This window comes from Ochotona princeps, chromosome 19 (genome assembly GCF_030435755.1).
Source record: "Ochotona princeps isolate mOchPri1 chromosome 19, mOchPri1.hap1, whole genome shotgun sequence".
Classification (NCBI taxonomy): domain Eukaryota; kingdom Metazoa; phylum Chordata; class Mammalia; order Lagomorpha; family Ochotonidae; genus Ochotona; species Ochotona princeps.
The window spans coordinates 10,557,473-10,584,299 of NC_080850.1; positions in this window are offsets into that span (position 1 = coordinate 10,557,473).

Genomic DNA, 26,827 nt, shown 5'->3' on the forward strand with positions numbered 1-26,827 from the left:
GCTTTTCGGGGGGGCATGGCTATTGCTATATTTTCTGTGTATTTGTGTTCTATCAACATTTTTTTTTTCAGTTCAGTTTTGGATTTTAAGCATCTCACTGCACCAGGGACCCACAGAATACCTACTTCTGTTTTTCCTGGATGGTGAAGTCTACTTTACTTTTCCTACTTCATATTCAGAAATATATATGTGAGATATGAACTATAAGGAAACTTAGATTCACTGTTGTTGGCCAGTTAACACCAAGAAGAATTTGTGCAAAAGCATACAAGGCAATATAGTGAAGTTTGCTAGTATCTTCCCTAAAACTTATTATTCAGCATTAAGATTTTACTAATCTGATAGCTATAAGTTCTGGGTTCTTTGTTCTAATATGTAACGTCTATTTCTAAAAATGTTGAGAATGTCTTCACAAATCTAATGGTCATGATTTTGTCTCTGTCTGCAAATAACCCTTCAATATATGTAATTTTTAAAAGGGTTTCATTTCCTAGTTAATTCTCAAAGATAAGTCTATAGGTCTCACAACAATTATATTTAATACCTAACAGGTTTGATAACCACTAGAAGCAAACTAACCCCTTCCTATGAAAGCCAATTATGGAGAAGCAAATTATGTTCCATAAATGGAAATATAACAAACATTTCAGGTTTGAAAGGCTTAAGATCTCTATCCCAGCAACTCAACTTTGATATTTTGATCTGTAGCAGTCACACACAATGCACAAAGAGGACAGACTATATTCCTCAATTAAATGGTAAGTGGATCAGATTTATTCTATATTTGCCAATCCTCAATTTACATAGATTTGTTTTTTTCAATGCAAATTACAGAAATCTAAGGTCCAAATGTTTATTCTATTTCGCATTTAGAGTCACAAAGAATATCTTGACTCAGGAGTCATTACCAAACTATCATAATTATTTGTCAGCTGTCATACCACATGTATTTTGCTTGGTGGAATAACTAGAGCCCCTGCGGGCATTTTCTTGGATCTGGTGAATTCATATAGTCAAAGTGTTTTCATAAAAAACTTAATGTTTCTCTTTTGTTTTTATTTTTGTATTTACCTCCAGAGCAAAAAACATGCACAATACCATATCATGAAAAATAATAATAAAAATACCCAAAAAATCAATAAAAAAGATAAGACTAACATAACTGATAACTGGGCCAATATGCAAACATAATGCCTCATTTTACTTGATTATTGAATACAGGGTTAAATTTTTTATATTTTTTGGACCCTGCACAGTAGCCTAGTTGCTAAAGTCCTCACCTTGCATGCCATATGGGAGATGGTTCTAATCCTGGTAGCCCCACTTCCCACCCTGCTCCCTACTTGTGTCCTGGGAAAGCAGTTGAGGACTGCCCAAAGCCTAGGGTCTCAGCACGCATGTGGGAGGCCCAGAAGAGGCTTCTGGTTCCTGGTTTCAGATCGGCTCAGCTTCGGCCATTGCAGCCACTTAGGGAGTGAATCATTGAACTAAAGATCTTCCTCTCTATCTCTATTCCTTTCTGTAGATCTGACTTTCTAATAAAAATAATACAATAAATCTTTAAAAAATTGACATTTCATAACAATACTTTATATTTATTAGAATTTCATTTTTTCCTAAAATTACGTTTAGTTATGGTTATTGAATTGTGACAAACCTTAAATTTCTTGCTTATTATTCCTGAAAGTAAGCTTTCTTCTTACAAGTAAATGTTCTAAAATTTACTAACAATGTAAACATAAACTGTTAAGCAATAACTAGCAATATTCCCCATTTACTGGTGAGTAATGTAAAGGAATAACAGAAGCAATACTCTCATCTACTTTTGCATTATCAGTAATCTCCATTGTTCATAAAACTGTAAGACATTCTGAATCATTATGAAATCTCTGAGTCACAAATAGGAATTCATACACATTCCCTTTTAGATTTCTAATTTTAAGTCACTTATCCATGGTCTTCCTATTACAGTCTATAACCACAAGCCAGGAATTGACAAGCACTTAGGAAATCTTCAATAAGAATCAGAAATGATGGACTAAAATAAGACATTTTTATGTGTCTTCATGTACCAAAACTAAATGATTCTACAGAAACAAATTAATAAGAAATACAAAGTCCTTATGCAGATATCAATTACGAGAATATCCAATCAACTACACATTTCTGAGGTCATTTAAAATGTACGTGGTAAAGAAAAACACATACGAAAAATGGATTTGCTTACATTTCATTTCTAACAAAAAAGAGTTCTATAATTTTCTTGCATGGTTACTAAAACAGTAGACTTCACTTTTATTTACAGTAACTCCGCAATCACAATGCAAAAGTGCTGTTGTTCCCAACAACACCAAATAATGTTTTGTACTAAAAGCTAAAACCGATTCACTTAAAACAGGATAGATGTCAATTTGCACAAGATTTCAATCAGGTTACATGGATTTCAGCGATTCATATTACATAGTCTATAACAAATTGATGTTCATGACACAAAACATAGCTATGCTCAAAACTTGGATAGATGAAAGTATTTCACTTAGAAACAGAAAGAGCATCTCTGCTCTACTTCCTAATCAGATACACTGACAATGTGGAAAACTCATTTTGAAGATATCTGGTTCTCTGCCCCACAAGGAGAGACACTGTATCTGATCCACATCAGCTAACTTCTAATCTGTACACTGTCTCTTCAAATTCTCATCGTTCTGTATCAATATGTACACTACATGACAGGGCTTTTATAATAGGTATTTTAACCAATGGGATTACAAGCAAGATCACTTTTACCAATTAATTTTAAAACTATAAAATTAATACTGAGTATTCCCAGATTTTACACTTTCTTTGCTGCTTTCTAATAAGCATCACCCTTTCTCTACACTTGTGTCAAACAATTTTTGCCATAAAAGGTCAGGGAGTGAATATATCAGGCTTAGCAGTTCACTGGTCACTATCAGTCAAATGAGCAACGGAAGCTTGGAAACAACCATGAACAATACTAGCAGCTTAAGTGTGACCACATGTATCAACATGATAGCTTATGGACACTGGCACAGAATACATTTTTTTCTAAAATCTAAAAGTCTAAAAAAAAAATCTGTGCTCACATATTGTACAGACCCCAGATTACAGGAGAAAGCCAATAATGGGTTCCTGGAATATTATTCTCTCAGTTGTGGATAATATACTCAAGCTCCATATGATACTTTCATTGTAGCTAATTATTGCATTGTCTCCATTATGACTATGAAGAGGATATGATACACACTCCTTTTCCTCTGTCTCTCACGAGCGTGCTCTCCTAAGGAGTAGGGGGGCACTTATCTCATTGTCCATTGCTCCATAGTCTCTTTCTGTCCCTTACTCACTACAAATGGTAAAACTATCAGAAAATCAAAATTTTGGGGGAGAAAATTGTGATTTTCAAGCAGTAACTCCAAGAATACCAACTTCCAGGAAAAAAGAAATTTCCCTCTATGGTGCTTTCTGTTCCTTTTGATTTAAAACATCTCCTTCCACAGCAGAGTAGCAATGCTTCAAACAGAGTCAGCTGGATATTGGATGCTTTCATATCTAGCCCTGCACAGTTCACTTCATGTAGGTTACACCAGCAAGATAGCCTCCTACATGGGAGCAGACAGAATAGCTGACACTGAAAATTACAGACCATAGTGAATTTCATCTGGAGGGGATTTTAAAAAAATAATCATCTACTCTAAAATTACCAGTATTACCATTAGGATGTAATTAACTCTACACACAACATATACAAGAGAAGCACGTGGGAAAGTGTAACACTAGAAGACTAATAACCACACGAGAAGCAGATGCAGCACGGTTCATCAGTCTGCAGAGGAGAATCCACAGGCAACTCACACGATAAAGGAATTGGCTGACATCACACAGAATAAAATTTTGCTTCTTTTCCTTCTTCCTCTCCCACTTAAAACTCTCATGTGGCAATAGAAGCATGAAACTTGATGAGTCAAAACAGAAAAAAATATCTACACTGTCAGATTCCATATATGAAGGATATTTAGAAAGTTTGTGGAAATGCAGATTATGAAAAAAAACTGCACTTGGGCTACAATTGTGTTGCATGTAAATAAACAGCTCTCGATCATAACTTTAAAACATTTTCTTCAAATACCTTCACATGCTTCCTTTTTTAAAAGGAAACAGAGTATCAAATCTTAAATTAAAATACTTCCCTGAACTACTTACTAAATGAAAATGTTCTGATCTTCTGGCATTACCCATATTCCCATTATTACCCTTGCTTTAGATGTTTATCTTCTAACATGTCGTGCATCAGAGCAACCGTTTTTTTTTTCTTTTTTGCTTTCTTAGAGAACATTTAAGTAGAAGGGAATCCTCCATAATTCCTTCTCATTAATTTTCTGAAGATATTCTACATCTTCCTCTAAGTAGTCAGGTTTATAGCAAATGACATGTTTACTGTTGCTGATACTTGTACATACACATAAATCTCCACATCCCCACCTATTTTAAAAGGCTGTACTAAACACTGTACACAAAGGTTGGTAGCAGACATATAAGACACAAATCCGTGGTTCCTACAAACCATTCCCTGCATGCCAGGCACGAATTTCTAGACATTATTGAGGGATCTGCCCACCAAACACCTTGTCTGTATCTCATTGGGGCACTCCAGGAATGAAATGCATGACTTAGAACTGAGCCCATTAATGAATTCCAAACCCCTTGGCCACAGTCGTTAGCTGAGACATGAGCATATGACCAAAGTTGTCTCAATGATGATATTTGTGGATCTTATCTAAAAAGAAATTTGCTTATTTCTTCTTTGTGAGGGAAAGTATGATTCAGGATGCATGAATAACCATATATACATGCATGGGAAAAAACAAGGGTGAATATACACAGCCAATCCCAGGAGGAGCGTGGAACCAAGAGACTAGAGGAAACCACATCTACATAACACATTCAACCACTGTCCTTGAAGCTAACTGTGCTGCTACATGTTTCAGCTTGGACAGCCAGTCAACTCGGTGTACTAACCGCAGTTGGAATTGATTGTTTCTGCACGACAATAAGAACTCACCCTAGGTTTCAAAGTTGTGATCTCTGTTTACGAACTTATCTTCATCTATATCCTACTTGACTAGGTTAGAGTACTTTACAGTTCATGTACTAGGGAGACAAATCAGTAAGACAAGAGCAGGCTCAGAGACCAGCTAGAACAGAGTCTCAGCAATCTAAATGGGACTTGATAAAGGTCTGGCCTTAGGGGAGAGGAGAGACTTGCCTGGTATTGCTCTAAGCCAAGAGAGAGAAATCCAGGACATCGCCTGAGGTTACATGGCTGTAAAAAACTCAACAAAGAGCACCGAGGAGCCCTGCTTGTTGCAGTTCTGACTTTCCAGGGATTCTCTTGTAGTTAACAAGCACTGATGGAGGCCTCCACTGAGAGCCCAAGTAGTGTGCTCTGTACTGGGGACCAATCGACTAATACTTCAAATGTGTTTTCCACATGCAAAGTTTCAGCACATCCTTCCTTCTAATTTAATATATTCAGCTGAGATCCAGCAGGCACAAAGGATCTGGAGAACTATTTTAAATTTCATTCTACAGGTAATCACATATCCTGACCCACCTGTATGGTTTACAGGATACTTTTAGTTTTTTTTTTTTTTAACAGTTGCTGAATGATGAATTTTCTGTCATTCAATTAGTTTGCATTGGCTCCTGGGAGCCAAAGTTCAGAACTATAAGCATGGTTAAATTCATGAGATTTTTACAATTATTCATCACAGCACACAATTTAAGATGACATTAATTAGAGCAAAATATGTGAATCTCACTGTTTTATGATTAAAGACATCATATAACATAGGCTATGCCAAAAGGGTGGACATATCCATAGCCAGGGGATGTGCTGAGCACCCAAAGGAGGTGATGGTAGACGCGTTGAGGAGAGCATTAAAATACTGATGCCTTTTTCTTTCCTATCAGGCTACAAAGAGGTCATCATCTATCTTATTAATATTAACTTTTGTGCCCCTGATGTGCTGCTCTGTGAGAAACCATTGCCTTAATACTTCAAAAAGATGGAATTGTAATAGTGATTTTTCCTATCGATGCTTGTTTAACTGCCTAACATTCATTCTTGAGACTATTCATAGTAAGAAGGTTTTTCTAAAAAAATGAATCAAGTATTAATTCCTCATGACTTCAGAATCATTATAAATTGTGAAACAGGAGTGGTAAACTCCAAATCCGCAGTTTTTGATTCCAACATATTTGGTATTCACCACATCAGACACAGCTGTATTTAGTGCATCCCTGAATGACGCTGACTTACATCAAATGAATCATACAGCTTCCTAAAATCTGGTCTCTTAACTTCTAACTTGGTTAGATTCTTACCTCTATTTCTATGGAGAGAGGAGAGGTATATGATGAGCAGACAGATATGACAGACAGACAGATACATATATGATTTTCCTTTGTTCATCTTTACTACATCACAGTATAAGAAGAATTCTCACTGGAAGTTAAAATTAGTTAAAGCATTTAGACTTCGTATTCTTGCCTCTCTGCAAAGTATCTTTTAAATGTTGATATATCATCAAACAACGAGACCTCCACTGATTGAGATCTTTAAAAGAATATCTTCTAAAATTCAAAGTTAATACCATTTGTTTGATGTGCAGAAAACGAGTCCAATAAAGCTGCATCAGCTGAAACAGAGAAGCTTCTGAAGTTAGGCATTGCCCGCTTTAAATCACACACCATAATTAAGCATATTCCTGTTTTGCTAGAAATTAAACACTGAAATAAATTGAGGAATTTTATTCTTTCCTTAAAAACAGATTATTTGCAATTTTCAGCAACACAGAAAGAGTCAGAGAAAGAAGGCATCAGAAGGCAAATGAAAGAAAGAGGAGGATGCAACAAGAGAAAGAAAGTGACAAAGAGATGTAGATTAAACAGAGGGAACAAGTGAGTTCCACAGCATCTTTCAAGTACCAGTTCATTTTTCATATGGCTGCAGGTCTGGGGCAGGCTGCAGCCACAAGCCAGGAACTCTATCTGGGTCACTCACATGGGTGTCAGATACTTAAGCATATGGAATTTTTCTCTGCTTTCTGAGGAACATCACCTGGAAGCTGGATCAAAAACAGATCAAGAAGACTTCAAACTCGTAGAATGCTATAGGGTGCTGCTATTGTAAGTGGTGACTTTACCCACTGGCTACAATATCAGCACTAATATTTAACTTGCTACCTGCATGTAGGATGGATTGTTATTATGAAACAGCAATGGCAGCCATCCACTCTTCAAGGGTTTCCTTCATTCTAGACACACCCTTTCTGGTAGTCATCACTCTATACAGTTGAGCACAGAAATCTCACTGTACCTGGAGAAGTTGTGGTTCTGTTTGGAAACGAAGTCTGCTTAACCCCACACAGTTAGTGAAGCCAAGAGCAGGCCATGTGAGCTTATGTCATCTTCTTCCCAAAGTCCATTTTTAAATCAATTACCTTCACTGCGTACTACTTTTTAGTGAAGAAAGCTGAGACATTTTTTTCCTTCCTTCATTTATTTCTTCATTGCAACCAAACCAACACAAACAGGAGTCGCAGATAGATGTGAATGGAAGAATCTAATAGGAGAATAGGTCAAAGTTCTCAGGGAATCTGGTTATCTGAAATCTAATGATGCCCAGACAATGGACAATCTTTAAGGCTAGAATATCTAAATTTGCACCAACATGAGAAATGAAATGAGGGAAGAAAGGTTAAATAGACTTTTCCCTGTTACCTAAAAATAAACTTGGTAAAAGAAAAAATTAAAAAAAACATTTATGAATAAAGATTTATAGGTATGAGCAACTATATATGAGTCAATCAATAAATGAGAATCAATTAATACATAGAGAATGAATACTTAACTACAAAATGCCTCATTGAACTTTGCAAATCAGATGTAAATAAGATAGTTGCCTCCTGAAAGAGCTGAGAACTGAGTTAATAAAATAAAAGGATCGATACTACAGTGTCTCCCAACTTAAAATGTCTTTTCAGCAATAATAATGAAAGTGGTAATGACAATGAATGACATCTCTGGGTTGTTTCTGTATGTCTGGCGTACACCAAGTACTTTATTAATTCATGAAACCACCACCACAGGAGAGAAGTAGATGGTATCTTCCTAATTTTATAGATGGGATTTACCCAGGGTACCAAGTTAGTGACAGAGCTGAGCTTTGAACCCACATATTCACCTGCTACTGATACAGCATATGATTCTCTACACTGTTTCTAGGTGTTACAGCTTTTTCTCCCTAAGATATACTAATACCACATGCAAAACTTCCCTGCATCTTATTCTGAGCAATTACTACATTATGATGATACACACTTCAAACAAAACCTTCTACTTGTTTCTGCTGCTACACACTGGTATTCCTTACACATGCAAAACTTTCCAGTGGAATTTGTTTTCTTAAAAATATCTGGAAGTGAGTGGAACAGATTATGCTCAGAGTTGCTTACTCAAAGGAAGTATGTTTTATACACTTCACAAAACTCTGCCATAGCAGCACAATAGAATATGCATTTTCATTTAAAATGCTAAATCTTTGATCTATGATCTAAATCACATTAATTCAAACTCTGCCAATTTGAAATTCATTGACTTATAGAATTTCAGAGATGAGCAAATCAGGAGGATAAGTAGAAGTTCAGTAGGAATATTTATCCTCCTTAGGAAAACACATTTGGGGAGCTTAAAAATGAGAAATCTAGTAGCTGTTTACAAACAGTGTGCCAATCTCAAATGATTTTTGCATCATTATTAAAAATAATCCAGTGGCACCTCTTCTTCTCAATATATTCAAGCCTCATGTGTACCCAGGAATGATAAACATATATTTTATCATTATGTAGAGATTTTAAATGTAGACATTTTAATCTACATAGATTTGTCTCAAATGGGTGAGTCTAGAATATATTTTAAATAATTTCAAATGAGCAGCTTAATTATAATCAAAGCACATGAGATTATAATAACTCTACAAAGCACATTTGCAAGCAGTACTACATATTTTAGTCTTGAATCATCTTAGAAATCCTCTCAGACGCTCTAGTATGTTTATCGTGGATTTCTCTGCAACATATAAACAGGTGTATACAGCAATACTCTGAGTCTCATGAAGTTTGAAAATGTGGTGTGAAAGAACAGAAACAATTTTCTTTGTTGTAAGGATCCTCAAAAGATCTTATATGCTAATGAATGTGGTAACTGTCCAAAAAGTGAATATTGTAGGCACTGTTTCCAAACTTAAATGGCTTTGAGCACATCTCTAACATTTTCAAGCTACTTTTGACAAAATACTGATCTGGAAAACAGTTCAAGGTGAATAATGGATCAAGACAGAATTCTGTACTGTCTACTGTATTCTTTTACTTTTTATTTCTTTAAGATTTCTGGAGAAGCAATTTTTTTCTCTATGTATCAGAGAGACTTACAATAACTGCAGCTCCATGTAGCCAAGCTAAAGCTTGCAAATGATTGCCACTGATTTTGCAAGTAAAGACATTATACATTTATTTTTTTATTGGAAAGTCAGATACACACTTAATTAGGTTGTGAACCCCTCTGGCATTTCTTGTTCTAGATTTCCATCAGTAACTCTGGCTTAAGGTGAGACTTTAACACCAAATTATTTTTAACTTTCCCTTGTTTGCCTTCAAGATCCTGGGCACAAAGGGTTCTTTCTGACACTCCAGCTTCACTCCAAACTCCCTACTTAAACCAATTTTTAGCAAGATCTCACCATCATTTGAACTCTATCCACCTGTCCATTCACTCATTACATACATTCATCCATGTCCATAATTTGCCAAGCACCATGTTAGACCATAGCAACATAAGAATGAATATGACTGAGAAACAGCTGCTTTCTCTCATCTCCATCATCCTTGAATAGAGGGAATTTGATAATTAAAGGAATCATTTAAAGCCAAAGTAGCTAATACACGGAATCAGCCCAGACATCCCTCAAAAGATGACCAGATACATAAAACAACAGATTTATATACTATGCAATACTACTCAGTCAAAAGAAAGAATTAAATCCTGACTTTTGAAAAAAAAAAAAGATGCATGAAACTGGAAATCATTACGTTTAGTGAAACAAGCCAGTCCCTAAAATACAAACAACATGTTCTCCCTGATCTGCTGTACCTAATATATTGATTACAGTAAATGCCATCTTCATGAGTGAATTTAACATTTTGAACCTTAATCATTGTTTATAGCATCTGTCTATACTCATGAGGAACAGGGCTGTACAGGGCTGTTTCGTTTTCTGCTTGCTATTCATTGGATTATTTACGTAGTGGGGGATTAAGCCTGTTGAGTATGAAATGAATTGAAAATATGCCATTGTAAAATTTTTAAAAAATGAGGAGGGATTGTTGGGATACGGGCAAGAGGAACGAGAGCAAGTGAGACCACCCAAGGCAGCTGAACTCTTGGCCACGCCTTCAAGTGAGACCACACAAGGCAGCTGAACTCTTGGCCACGCCTTCAAGTGAGACCACACAAGGCAGCTGAACTCTTGGCCACGCCTTCAAGTGAGACCACACAAGGCAGCTGAACTCTTGGCCACACCTTCAAGTGAGTGGCTCAAGCACTGCCCACGCTTTCCTAACAGGTTAAGAGGCCAGGAACGGGGAACCTTTTACCTAATAAGGATGGATCAGGGAACAATTAAAATCCCAACACCCTTCTTCCAATCTTTGGTGTCTCTCCCTCTCTCCTTTCCAGAGGCACATACCTCCTGGCTTTCTCTCTGGAGGTGCTTTCCTCTTTGCACTTCTTTTCCTGCTCACCTGGTCACTTCGCAAATAAACTTCTCTGTCTGCAACCAATTCTTAGCTTTTTATTTCTATATTAAGCTGAGGAAAGAGCCCTCCAAGCTTTTCTGATAACAGTGTGGGAAGTATTGCTATATTCCTAAATCTGTATTGTGAAATGATACATGAAATGTATGCAACTTATATAAATAGAATAATCGGAGAGGGAAAAGACAGTGAAACCAATGAAGTATCAGAGGCAGTACAGATGCAAATAGAACTGACATCTGAGTCATCCTGAGTAATTCAGGGAAGGCTTCCTAGTGAGAGGGACATTCAGAATGGAACATGATACATAGCCTAGGTAGGTATTTCTTTGTAAAGTGGAAGGTGTATATTCCACAGGAAAGGATTGAGAAGGAATGTTCCAGCAATAAGGTAGAGAAAATAACACTGGTAGAGATAGGAGAGACCTCTCCCTATCCACAAAAATGAAAGGAGTTTCTTAGGTGTTGTTTAGATCAGATGGAAAACAAAAATAAATATGTATGGAAAGCTAAAGATCACAGACATTGAGTCAAAATAGTTCAATTGCTGTTTTACTCATTTTTACCAAACATCAAAGAGAATACTATCCGTTTACCTATTCTTAAATGTTGAGCCCAAATGCTGTTTTTCCTTTAAGACCCAAGCAGACATCAACAATCACACAGTGATATGGCTTTTCACTAAATTACCATAATAATTTCTACCACTTTTACCCATTAGAAATAGTTCCTGACAAGTTCAAAACAGAAATAGCAAGGCATGCTCCCTCCTTCCAATCAACTGAGAAGGTCTGAGGCTGAGGGTTAGACTGCAGTATTTTTGAAGATGAAAGAGAAAGATGCCCAAAAAGAGTCATAAATATTCTACACAAAATGATTAAAAAATAAAAGGGGAGGCTGAGGGATTTAAAGAAATGAGTATTTTTTTCCACATCAGCCAGTTTAAGATCATCTCCAGATCCTAACAATTTACTCAAAGAAAATAACAGGGGCAGTGGAAGATGACACACATGGATACGCATTGAAGTCTGCTTATCACAGTAGAAAAAATAGGGAACAATGTGAGATATTATCAAAGAAAGATAGATGCTTCAAAAATGACAGTTAACCCACACAAAGGAATACCACACAGCCATTAAAAATAATGATGTAGACCTCCATGAGTTGAAATAAAGCAGTACTGTAATATGCTTTAACAGACAAAAGAGTAGGTTGCCACCAATCTGACACAACATAATCTCAATTATGTAAAATTTTAATATGAGTCATGGATGTTGAAAATAGTAGTTGCCTAAGAGAAAACCCTGACAAACTCAGGGTAGGAGGTTTTTGGGTGCTTTTTTTTCTTCCTTCCTTACATTTTGGTTCATTCTAGTCTTAATTCAAATAGTGTGTACAATTTGTCAAGGAGGAATAAGAATATAGAGTTGAGTTTGTATATTTAAATGAAAAAATTCTGTTCCAATGGACAGGTGCTCTAAGCTGATTTTGGCATGAAGCTCATTAAAGAAACAATTGTCAAATGTCTTTCTCTGCTTTTTTTCTATGGATGCTTTACTTGACACAATTAGACGGAGAACACAATTGTGTATTATGCCATGCTTAGAGCTGGCTATATTTTATCTCTTTAGTTGACCTTAAACATGAACTCTTTCATTGGACAATCGCTCTGAAATCATGAAAACATACTTATTCTGTGCAGTGGACAGTAGTTTTATTTAAATTAATTCACCTTCCCTCACGACATCTTGTAATCATCCTCTTAACTCTTGATTCCATTACCACCACCGGAAAGTTATCTGTCACATTATCCTAGCTCTCTGTATTAAAGTTTTAATAAAATGGTGGGGTAGTCATATTTTACATCTGGTTCCCACCTGTCTCTTCTACTTTACCCTCTCCCCAACTCCGACTTTACATGTCCCTGCCCCCAACTCAATCCCTTCTCTGGCTACACATGCTAACAAGCGTGTTATTAGTGACCATGCCTTTCAGGCATATGTGTATTTGAGTATTTTCCTTATCAAAGGTCCCAAAATTGGATTACTGCTGAGTTGTCAGATCCTATTTTGCCAGCCCGATGTTTAAAAGATAAGCAACATCCAGGAAAACACAGTGATGACATGGAAACAGTGCGTAATAAAAAGACATATTTCAAAAACATTTCTGATCCTTTCAAAATAGCAAACAGTTGACAGCACAAGAGTTATTCTCATATTAAACAGCTAGCTGGAGTTCCATGGGTGCTATCCGCTCTTGAACATTATCAGGTCTTCATGCTTCCACAGTAACAACTCCTCCCCACTGCCTCATTCATTCAAAGAATAGTCAGATGTATTAATCAGTGTTTGTGTTTTCATTTCACTGACAGCACAGGAATACTTCTCAATGTCCAGTTATTCATCCAATGAAAGAAAATAAAAAGCAAACCAACACAACTTCCCTTTTTTATGCTAAGAAACTGCTACAACTACTGCATGGGATACTACACAGTCATTAATAAGAATGAAGTTCCACCATTTGTAACAAAATGGGCCTCACCAAGAAGCCACTATGCTTAGTGAAATAAGCCAATCCCTAATGGACAAAAGAACTTGAAATAAAGTGGCTTTTGTTTGTTTGTTTTTGTTTGGAACAAGCACAGACTGGCAGAATTTGTCACCACTTATCCAGATTACAAATAGCGGTCTTTCTTTGACAAAGAAAGATAGCATGATAAGACACTGTGAAGTCTGGGAATCACAAATGAAGATGCAAAGGAAATTTAAAACAACTTGAACAGTCATGGAAACATAAGGAACAAGACCCCACTTTGAATTATAAATTTGAATGTAAATGATCCTAACTCTCCAATGAAAAGACAAAGACTGGATAGATAGATTAAAAATAAAATAAGGCTCATTTATTTGTTGAGTACAATAAACAACATACCTTACCAACAAAGATTAACAGGTTGAAAATTTAAAAATGGAAAAATATAAATCCATGTCAAAAGAAATCAAAATCAAGCATGAGTAGCCATCTTCACTTCAGAAAAAAAAGGAATTTAGCACACACACACACAACACAACACATTAAAAGATATAAAGAATGGTTATTATGTAAACAATGATTAATGGAACAATTTAGGAATTATATTTGATCATATGAGCATCTGAAATGTTGTTAGATATTAAATGCACTGAAAGTTCTTATGGTCTGACACACCGCTAAATCCTGCAGCCAACTCCTCTTTTCATGATTAGTTTACCGCAAGCTGAAATACCAGACGCATGAGGTATTAGGAGGTCCTTTATTCCAGCAGGGTAGGAACGGGAGCGGGGTGGAGGGAGAGAAAACTAGAACGGACACGTCTCCTGCCATAGTGGCAGGATGGGGGGCTGCCAGGGAAAGACAAGGGGGCAAGGTGGATGACGGGGGAAAGCCAGAAAGCCACGTAAAAGAGAAGGGAGAGAAGATGAAAAGCAGGGAAGGCAAAGGGGCACAAGTGGAGGCTCATTTATACAACCCAGGTGAGCCTGCAAGGTGTTTGGGGGGCGGGGGGCAAGGGGAATTGGTTGGGAGGGGCTGTGGGCAGGCCCTAGGCATTGGTGACTGAGAATATCTGAGCCATAAGTAGGTTGGTGGGGACTCGGGGAGGGGCCACAAGAGACTGAGGGGTGGGATTCTCAGGTAAGAGGCCATGAGGTTACATCTCATTGGTGGATAACCGGAACAGCACAAATTTTGTAAGCTGTGGGAAACGGGAAGCAGGAAGTGGCGCCGGGTTCAAGATGGGATGTTCCATTCACTCCTCACATTCTCTAGGATAGGTGACAGTCCAAAAAACAAGTCACAAAAATTCAAAGGAATTGGAATCATACATCTTTTGAACACAACTGAATGAAACTGCAAAGTAACAACTTTTAAAAATACAGAAAGCATGTGAACGAACCCATGCAGACTGAACACTATGCTCCAAAATGAAGAGTGAAACATAAAAGAAATCAAAATGAAGCAAAAATATCCTAGAAATGAATGATAGTACAACATATCAAAACATGGGATACAGCAAAAGCAGTATCATGAGCACAGTCTGTAGTAATTATTGCTTATAGCAAGAAATTGGCATTGTATCAGATAAATGATCTGCTAATGCATCTCAAGAATCTAGAAAAAAACAAAAAGAAAAAAGCAAAACCAAAAACAGAAGAAGGAAAGAAATAACAACAATCAGAAAACAAGCAAAACTGAACAACAAAAGAGAGACACAAAAATCAGTTAAATTAAGAGTTGGTTACTTTTTCAAGTAAATAAAACTGTTACGCCATTGGGTCAACAAACCAAAATAGGGGAAATTGACCCCAACTGGATAAAATCCAGATAAAAAAATGAAGATGACACAACAGGTACCACAAGCAAAAAGAAACATCAGGAATTATTACCAACAGCTTTGTGCTAACGCAATGAAAATCTTGAAGACACGGAAGAATTACTGGACACACACAATTTGCCTAAAGTGAACCACAAAGACACAGAAAACCTAAATAAATCACTAACCAAAGTGGTGACTGAATCAGTAATAAAGACTTTCCCAACAAAGAAAATGCCAGGAGCAGGTAACTCTGCCAATCAATAATACCAAATTTAAAAGAAATAATTCCAAGTTAATTGAACTATTCACAACAATTGAAGAGAACCCTCCCCAAACACCTTCCATGAGACCAGCATCACCTTAATTCCAAAACCAGAAAGTTATCACAAAAACAGTCAACTACAGGCCATTATCCTTGATGAACTTATATACACAAATCCTCATATAATCTAATGACAGATCTAGAAGGGTATTCATTCAGATGAAGTGGCTTTTATTCCTAGAAACAAGGGTGGCCCTACATATACAGACCAATAGATGTGATACAAAACCTTAACAACCTGAAGAATAACAACCATTTGATTATCTAAATAGATACAGAAGGAACATGTGAACAAATACAACATCTTGTCATGACTGAGAAAAAGGCCTTCAGAGAGCACATACAGAGGGAGGATACTTCAACATTATTAAGGCAAAGTATGGCTACCAAACAGTCAGAATCACACTGAATTGAGAAAAGAAGGATGCATTTCCACTAAGAACAGGAGCCAGCCAAGGATGCCCACTCTCACCACTATTATTCAGGGCAGTTCTTGAAGTCTTAGCCAAAGATATTAGGCAAGAAAAATAAGTCAAAGGGATACAACTTGGAAAGGAGGAAGCCAAATTATCCCTGTTTACAGATAATAAGATTGTATAAATAGGTGAACCAAAGGTCTAGATTAAGCAAAATTTGTAAAGAGTTTGGCAAAGATCCAGGAGAGTAAAATTAACAACAACAACAAAAAGCAATAGTCTTTGTATACACAAATAATGGCATGGCTGAGAAAGATCATGTAATGCCAGTCCCATTCATAATAGCCACAAAAACATAAATATCTTAAGATAAACTGAATGATGGAAATAAAGGATCTCGGCAAGGAACATTACAAAATATTAAGGACAGAAACAGGAAAATCAATTTACAGATTCAATGTAATTCTAAACAAAATACCAAAGAAGCTCTTCTCAGATGGAGAAAATGGTCCTAAAATTCATAAAGAATCACAAAATACCCTGGACTGGGTCCGGAGCAGTAGCTTAGTGGCTAAAAGTCCTTGTTTTGAATGTGCCAGGATCCATGTGAGTGCTGGTTCTAATGCCAGTAGTGCTGCTCCCCATCCAGCTCGCTGTCTGTGGCGTGGGAAAGTAGTAGAGGCTTGGATCCTGCACCTGAATGGGAGACCCAGAAGAGGCTCCGGGCTCCTGGCTTTGGATCAGTGCAGCTCTGGCCATTGAGCACTGGGGGAGTGAATCAATGGACAGAAGATTTTCCCCTCTGTCTCTCTTCCTCTCTATGTATCTGACTTTCCAATAAACACAAATTAAATCTTAAAAAATAAAACTACCCTGGATAGCTAATGCAATCCTAAATAATAAAAATGCAACTGAAGGTTTAACAATATCAGATTCCATGACATTTATAGGACAAGTATAAAAGAAACAATCTGATAGTAGCAAAAGAATAAACATGTGGACAAATGGAGCAAATCAGGAACCCCAGGACTAACTAACCATTCTCTGGCATAAGTACAGCATCTTTAACAAATAGTGCTGGGGAAATTGGATCTCCAGGAACAGAAATACAACAAGAGATTGATGCCTTACATCTTAGACAAAAATCACCTCACAAGGGATCAGGGATCTAAATATGAGACTTGAAAACCATCAGATTACTAGAGGAAAGCAAAGGGAAACACTGCGAGCCAATGGACCAGCCTAACTACTTGGTCAGACCACAGATGCATAGGCAACAAAGGCCAGATGAACACACGAGAGTGCACCCAGCTAAGAAGCTTCTGCATTACAAGAGAAACACTTAACAAAGAGGCAACCAAAAGAATGGGGGGAAATATTTGCAAACAATACATCTGATAAAGGATCAGATGTTCAGGATGCATAAGAAACTCATAAGTAACATCAAAACAAATAATCCACTTAGGAAGAGGATTTTATTTTTCTAATGATGAAATATAAATGGCCAACAAGCACATATAAACATGCGCTGGATCACCATCACCAGGGAAACGCAAATAAAACCTACAGCTTTGACCTCATAGTAGTAACAATGGTTGCCATGCAAAAAATCCAAAAGTAATAAGCAATGACAAAGATGTGTAGTAAAACTTACCTTAATCTGCTACTGCTGGGAATGGAAACTAGCAAAATCATTATAGAAAACAGCATGGAGATTGCATCAAAAAACTGAAAACAGACCTATGATATGACCCAGGTTTTCCACTCCTGGGAATTTATTCAAAGGAAATGAAATCAGAATTAGAAAATTATCTGTACCCCTTGCTGATTGCAGCTAAACTCATAATATTTAACATATGGGATCAATCCAGAGATCCATCAACTGATGACTGAATAAAGAAACTGTATATTATATATAACTAATTATAATTATATATAATCATACATATTAAAGAAACTATATAATTGAGTATTATTCTACATATAGAATAGCCAACTACTTAAATAGTAAAATCTTATATTTCACAATATATACAACATATATTGCAACAATAATAGATGACTAAATAAAGACACTGATATATATGATAAAATAGTACTCAGCTATAAAGAAAGAATGCAATCTTGTATTTTGCAGCAAGATGGATGCAATTACCAACCACTGTGGTTAGTGAAATAAGCCAGGCCTCAGGACAAATATCACATGTTTTCCTGATATGCAGTAGTAACTTATATACAGAGTAATAAAAATTTGAGAACTGATATTTTGAGATACGATTTTTATTTATAGTTCTGTGTATACTCCTTTTTTAAAAAACTCACAACTTGAATTCCTTATTAGGTGCATGGTTACACTTCTGATTATAAAGTAAATTGAAGCTGTTCCATTGAAAATAAAAAAAAATAAGTGGGGAGGGAGAGAGAACAGAACAAGGGAGGTAGAGATAGTAGAGTCAGAAGTATCCTTATGTTCTTGAAATATGTTCCCTATATATAATCTTAATTTAAAAAATTATCTTTTTTAATACCTTACTTATTTTTTTCTTTTTGGATGACAACCATTCTGACTGATGTGATGTGAGATGTCATTGAGGCTTGTATTTCCTTGATGACCAGGGTACTTAAGCATTTTGTCGTGACTCCACTGTCTATTTGTATTTCATCGTTTGAAAATTGATAGGTCATGACCTTTTCCCATCTTTTTAATTGGACTGTTTGTTGCTGTTGAGTTTTTTGAATTCCTGATACATCCCAGATATTAATCCTTTATCAGTTGCATAATTTGCAAATATTTTCTTCCATTCTGTTGGCACCTCTTTGTTGATGTTCTTAGCTTGATGGAATCCCATTTGTATATGTTCCCTTTAATTTCCTGTGCTTCTGGGGTCTTTTCCAAAAAATCTTTGCCTGGCTCAATGATTTCCGAAGTCTCCACTAAGTTCATATCTAGTCAAATTACTAGATTTGCTTAGATCCATTTTGAGTTGATTTTGGAATTATGTTTACGGTAACAGTCTTATTTCATACTTACACACACAGACTTACTTTTCTCAGCACCATTTATTGAAGAGACTGTCCATTTTCCCTGAAATCATTTTGGTTCACTTTTCAATAAATAGCTGGCTATAGATTATTTCTGGGATTTCTATTTTGTTCCATTGATCTTCGTGTCTGTGTTCTGCCAATATCAGGCCTTTTTGAGAACTGATACGTAATGGTATGTCATATGTCAATGATATGTCATTGAGAACTAATATGGTTATGGAACTTTGGGATTGTGATCCTCCAGCTTTATTTTTGCTGTTTAACATTGTGTGTACTACATGGAGTCTCATGTTTCCAGACAAAATGTTACATCTTTTTTTTTTCTACCCCTGAGAAGACTTTGACTCTGTAAATTGCTTTCAGTAATATGGACATAGTGATGATACTGATACTATATATCCCCAAATATGGACTATTTTTTCCATTTTTAATGTCTTCTTATATTTTTATTTAATTTTTAAATGATCATCAGAGATCCTGCACACTAGAGGATAAAGGTATTCTCATCATTTACTTAAGATCTGCCTTGTGTCAAGACACTGTCAGAGTCACAGCAAATTATGATAATGGCAAAAATAGTATTTATGAAATATATCATTCTACAAATGCTCTCAGAAATATGTTCACAACACCCTTATGTGCAGATTCTACTATTGTTCTCATTTTACAGACAAGAAAACCAAGGATCAAAAAGATATAGTAATTGGCCCAAGTCTTAGTAATGAGTGATTCTGCAGAGTTATGAAGCAGGGAGCAATAGCTGCAGAGCACAGTGTTGTGGAGGCCATTGCATCACACCACATAGTCACACCGCAGTCATGCTTTCCTCCCCAAGCTTCGCACGAGTTTCTTTCCAGAACAGTGAAAGGACACTACAGAGTTTAAGAGCCTTCCTGCCTCATCATGATTTTAAATTCTACTTGTTCTCTGAATTTCTTGCATGTTTACTCAAAGTTTTAATCTGGGTCATTTACCAAATCCCTCGTTTTCTTATGTTTTAATTAATTTCCTTTCATATCAGTCACTGCCCTACCTCTCCTTTTATGAGAAGCAGGATCTACAAATTCCACTAACAAAATGTTAACAAAAAAGACTGGCCACTAATCCTTTCTGTAGATTCTTATGTTTTACCTAGCGTGTTCAATAATATTAAGCTTAGAAAAATTCCAACCATTTGATCAGAAGTGAGATAGTTGTTGTGCTTTAAACATCCAGATGATTTTCTTTTCTTTAGTCAACTCAGGTCCATACAAATTTTAAATCCAAATCCATGGGCCTTGTCTATTCTTCTAAAAAAAATAGCAAAAGAAACAAACAAACAAAACAAAAACCCCCTTTGTTTTACACGATTTGAAAGTAACAGAAAGCAGAATAATGGTCACCAGAGACTGGCGAGTTCAGTAATAAGATGAGAGCTGTGAGAGGCTAACTAATGCAGATGTACAGATTCAGACAGAAGGAACAAGTTCTGCTCTTCTACACCACAGGTGAGGCTAATGATCAATAGTATTTTGTTTCTATAAATTGTCCCCAAAACAGATTAGTGCACAGTACCACGTATCAGGAAATCCAAGACATTTCTCAAACCATCTCCCTCACCTGAATCCAACGGTCAAGACGTCATGGCATGAAGGCTTTCTGTTTCTTAATAACACCATTATTGTAATTTAAAAATTATACTATTCATTTCATCTAAGTTTGTGTAATCTACTTTGCTTTTTGACATAGGGGGTTGGGGAGGGAGCAGAGGAAAGTACAGCTTTCTCATCCTTATCATTTGTCTCCAAACTCTAATGCCCTCTCTTACTTATTTGAGATAATGAAACTGTGAAATAAGTGTGCTCTAAATTATACATTCCCTTTTTCTCCTGTACTTTGCCAAACCCCTTATCAAATGAAATTTACATTGTGGGATATCTCCTACAGCCTTTGCCAACAGCATATCAAATGAAATTTACATTGTGGGATATCTCCTACCTGGCTTTGCCAACCCTGGCTTCCTGAAGAATAAATAAATAAACAAACAAACAAACAAACAAACAAAATAAAACAGAGATCATGACCTTGCAGGTTGTTGGTTCCCTGCTCTCTGGCGCCCTCTTTCAGGATATCCTGATTTCTACATGAAAGTTAAAGTTCTCCAGATGGATATGTTTAATGTTTTATTAAACACTGCTGTTAATTCAGGTCCATTCTTCTTGGCCTGTTCCAACCACCTTTCCATATTGCTACAGACCCTGAACACATGTTCAGCACAACTCTTCAAACACTGATGATTCAGCAACACATACTGAACACTTTCTATGGGCCATCCTGTGTTCTCCATAGCTGAGTTGCTGTGTCCAATAAAACAAAGTCCTTTGCATTCACGGGAATGACTTTGGGATAGTCTTTTTTTTTGTTTTTGAAAATCATAAGCAGCTTTATATAGTGATGCCATCCTTAAGAAATAAGGATGCTTTATGATGGGCAATGAATGAAGGGAATGTAGGGCAACCAGGAAAGACATTTCTAGGGGTATGGAACATGATGAGGATAGTCTTTTCTTTCTTTGCAAAATACGTCCTACTTAAGTTTGCTTCAGGGATGACTTATATTCACACATTTTAGAGAAATTCTAATTTTACATTATAATCCTATCTCCTTTCAATGACCACTTCCAAATTATTTTCCCATTTTTGAACAATTTAAGCTTGCTATGAGGCCATTATCATGAAATGTTTTTTTCATCTTGATCACCAAATTATACTCTCTTCCACATGTTTCCACTACATTCCTTGATGTGTTTATTCCCCATATCAAGGTAATCCTTAATTTGCTACCAATCTCTCAAGTTCTCCCTGAATGAATTTATTACTTAGAAAATAAAGCAAACAATATTATTAAGTTACATACTGCAGTTTGTTTTTAGTCCAATGTCTGTAAATTCTACTGCCCTCAGGAAAATCTGTTGCCCAGCTACATTTGTCCCTTAGTAATACTTTGATCTAGTAAATCCAAACACACACTATCAATTTTTCCACTGTCATTGTTCCATTTCATGTGAAACTACATTATTCTTCCCATTCAGATACATGGTCATTCATCTTTGTCGCTGTCCCGCAGCGATGGACCCGGTGCACGGAGCCGACAACAACACGCGTGGACCCTGACTGATGGTCAAAAGCCGAGGTTTATTAGTAGCATCAGACTTTATACTCTGAGGGTCATATAGGATAAGGGAGGAGGTGTTGAGCTTATCAACAAAACCATTAATGCTTGTTTGGAACTCCTTTTGTCTTGTATATTCCACCAGGTGTTCTCATATACATATGCAGATGATATCCAATAAGGTATACAAAAGATAGCCATTTGGTTATTCTCCTCCAAATATTATCCAACCAACTGTAATCCTGTGCTCACTGACCTTTTAGGGTCACAATGTCCTCCTACAAATCCCCCTTCTGTGTTTTGTAAAATTAGGCCTGAATGATGTATGTAGGGGAAACATGCTCTTGGGCGAGCAGAAAAATGGGGAGAAACAATATTATTTAACCAAAATCAGAGTGGCACAGGAACAGTGTAAAGACCAACATTGACATACATAGCAGCTGAGTTCAAACATAGCATCAAAGTTCTTTACAGTTACATCTTGTTTAGCATTAACAGTTTTAAATTGATAAAAGCTTTTCAGGGAGATTCCTAACCCAATTTAAATTTTGCAGTTTATAGAGGTTAAGCACAGTTTTCCATTTAACAATTGAAGAATAGAAAAGTTTTAGGCAGGTGAGCAGGGAAATCCCCAACAACTTAGTGAGTGAGGAAGAATTTAACTCTACATGGGACTCACAAGCAACCCTGATGGTTGGTGTAAGAGAGGGCTGGGAGCCAAGGCTGGAGCTAGTTAAGAACTAGAGGAAGCTCCTCCTACAATTCTTTTGTCTCTGAGTGCCTCCCGGGGCTCCTGGCTTAAGTTCCCAGGTCACCAGACCCTATGAGCAGGGTACTGGGCTGCTTCAATCCCTTGTGAGAAATCCAATAGGAAAGGACTGACCTCAGAGTTCTCAGCCTCCAAGGGCACTCATCTTCCTTGTGATCTCCTTGGCAGTCGGGATACGGTTCTCGATGTCCTTGATGAGGCAGGTATCCACTGCTCCTGCAGCGAAAGCACATGGGAGGCCTCCAGGGGTCTCCGGGACTAGGATAGAGGGCTCCTCTTATCCTCCTGCTCCACCCTGAGATTCCCCTTGCTCTATACACACAACCTCCTTTAAGAGGGTGTCAGAGTCGTCCTTGGATGCCACCACAAATTTCTATGGCTTTTCTAATGTCTAAGGTCATTAAAATATATAAATAACAAGTTACACTTAAAGTCTTCCTCAAACATTCTAAGAAGGTGGAGAATTTCTCTGCACTCCTGACCTGTAGTGGAACCAGAGGAATATTAAACAAATTTAGCTTTTCAGTTCTTAGAGGCAGCTCCACTGGGTGTTCCATCTTCTCCAGGGGCAGCGTTGACTTCAAGGGAGTTGCAGCACTTTCGAGGTCAGATGAGCCATAGTTTTGAGGATCCATCAGGAAATTCTAGGGATAAGAGCATAACCTTTCCCATGTATTATTAGTGTTTATCAAATGCATCATAATGTCAAGGACCGTTGCGCTTGATGCACCAATCTCTTAGGATCCCTCATGTCACCCGGTGTTGAGAGGAGTTTGGCCTCCTCCTCCAATGTCTCCTTGATAGCGATGGATCTTTCAGGATGAAGTCGCGAAGTTGTCTTACTGCAGGCGCTTCCTCCAGTGAATGGAGTCCAGGGCTTTACATTACCAGCTGGCACCCACACAGGCTGCAGCTCAGTTTCTGGGAAAACACAAACAAACCCTCTTCCCACAGTTAGCAAGGGGTCTGGACCTCTCTATTGTGAGTGGCTGGGTCTCTCCACCAAACCAAAGACATCCAGGTTTAGCCTGCAAGCAGCCTCCAATAACGCAGAGCTGGTGCTTACCAGGAGACAAAATCTGAAGAAAATTTAAGGTGAGTAAGGCCAAATTGATGCATTTACAGGGGTAGCATATTCCCCCCTCTGCTTTTAAAGCATAACTAACATCTTTGTGCTTTTACAATCCTATCAGAAAGCTCTGGGCGTGGCTGCAGGTTGCCCCAGCCCCAAGGCAACCTGCTCTTGATAAACAAACAGCAGCACATGATAACAATTTTAAACAACTTTTTACAAAGGACAAAGTGTTAAGACACACATGTATGCGCGCACACACACAGACACACACACACACTTTTGGAGACTTGAAAATATTATTCTCAACCAAGCTTAGTAGTAGTGTTCACCAGAAACCAGTAAGTGAAATGCCATTAAATCAATAGTTTTGAACCAAGAAACTCAGACAAAAACATTGATCACGCTATGAAATCCCTCCATCAATCTAAAATTACAAATTTCAGTCTTCCCAGTAATACAGCCATGCTAAGAATACATAATTAGCAACGCAAACTAAAATTAAACCTTCACAACTCCATGGATGTATACAACGTTTTGACACAATAAAATTTTACTCCATTTGCTATTTGGCAACAATCTTAGTACAATCCAATAGCCTGGTCAACTGTCTCCACAAAACGGGAGATAGATCCGTTGGCATTCTTGAGGCCTCGTAAGAATACCAAGGGAATCCCTAGGATTTGAAACCTTTGAATTCTAAAATGCTTTTTTAAGGATAGCTAAAAATATCTGAAACAAGATTTGTTGTTGACATTAGCATAACACATGATAGATTACAATTGGTTATTGATGCGAGATCATCACTCAAATATCTTTAAAACAAATACAAAACCTTGACACATTAAAGGCAGTGAGAGATTTGATAACCAGCCAAAAACACAAGAATTACATTAACACATGCAATTAATACATGCAAACACTTTGTAGACAATGAATATCACATTAACTTATACCTTGAAATAATCAAATAGTGTTCGAGTTCAATTTTATACCAAATTATTTACGATAAAATTTCACATTTTTATTAAATGTCCCCCAAAAAACCCTCAAGATTTACAAAAGCCTAGTATCTTCTTTGAATTCCAAGCTCCCAAAAGTTGTAATGGATATACAGATGAAGTCAGTTTGCTAAACATCTACCACAACAAAAGACCTTGAAATTGGTGATTATTGTGAAAGCTAGCCATTGAACTGAGGGCCAGCTTCCTCAGCATTATAAAATATTTCAAAAGACATGCGGTTACAACTTGGGTACATTAACAAAACAGCAAACATTCACTTTATAATGATATAATGACATCACCCAAACACTCCTTAAAGCAAGAACATTGCTTTTGTTAATTTAAACAATAAGAACTTAATGAGACAGTGAACATAAAAATATACATAATTAAGCAATGCTGTATAGGAAAAAGTGCTATATGAATAACATGCATACACCACAACTGATTGGAATTTCAGCCTCCAGGATTTATACTTGCAGGGTGAGGAGCACAGGGGGGCAATGAGACAGTGGCAGTTTTAAGTTTGTAGCTTCTCTGCAGATTCCCATTTTGTAAACCTGTGAATGTTTGGGACCTGGGGCTGGCCCCTCCCGGAGTCTTCTGGCCACAGGCATCTGCCATCACAGTCAAATTTGGATTTACATTCTTTTTTCCAGTGTCGGCCTCTTCGGCACTTAGGACATATTCCAGGGGAGTGACTGTTAAAAGTATCCGCATGGTATTTTTGAGTTGAAGGAAGCATTCGGCAATCTTTTCTAAGGTGTCCTGGCTTGCCACAATTAAAACATTTAGCCTTCATTTGTTTTTGAATAGCAAAAGTTTCAAGTGCTGCTAGGCGGGCACTGTGCTTAAATGTCCCTATGTTGCGACAGGCTTTCAGGTAACCCAGAAGATCCTCTTTTTCTTTTATAGGACGAATAACAGCCTGGCAGTCCTCATTCGCATTATCAAAGGCCAGTTGCTTTAACAACAATTTCCTAGTGCCTTCTCCCCTAACTTGTTTTTCAATGGAGTCTGTCAAACGTCTTACAAAATCAGCATAAGATTCTCTGGCTCCTTGAATGACTTTTGTATAACTGCCTGCAAATTCAGACCCAGTTTCAGTTTTCTCCCATGCCCACAATGCTACGTCTCGTATATGCATGAGCGCAGCTCGAGGTAGCTGTATCTGTTGCTCTGTAGTAACCCACTGTCCATCTCCAACCAACATATCATAAGTCAGTTGTCCCCCACCAGGGAGTTGCCGACCTGATGCTCCTAAGGACAGCAGTTTTTCTTTAGCCATATCGCTTCTCCACATTTTCCATTGTAAATATTGAGAAGGAGAAAACCCTATTTTTGCTATTACTTCAAAATCATAAGGAATCCAGTTTGCTCCCTGGCTCCAGCCATTTAAATATTCCCACACATAAGAAGAAGTAGGTCCATAGGACACACAAGCCTTTTTAAAAGCTATGATGGCATTAACATCTAGGCTTTCATAGGTAGGTTGGTTATTTTCTTGACTAAGTATGATTGGAAAAAGCAATCGGAATTCGTGAGGTCTCCGGGGAACATCAGTCATTTGGAAACGTTTTTGATCAGATTTAAGAGCAAGACGGCATGGGCTGATATTTAACTGTTGCTTTATCCCAGCCTCATTTACCTCACTAGAGAAATCCTGCGGTTTAACACTGAAAATTTTCTTTTTCTTAGTTCTGATTTCATTTTCAGTCACATTATGGTTACATCTTCCAAGTTTTCTTTTCCTAATTTCCACATCTGTAGTATAAGGCCTTTCTCTTTTAGCTGCATTACA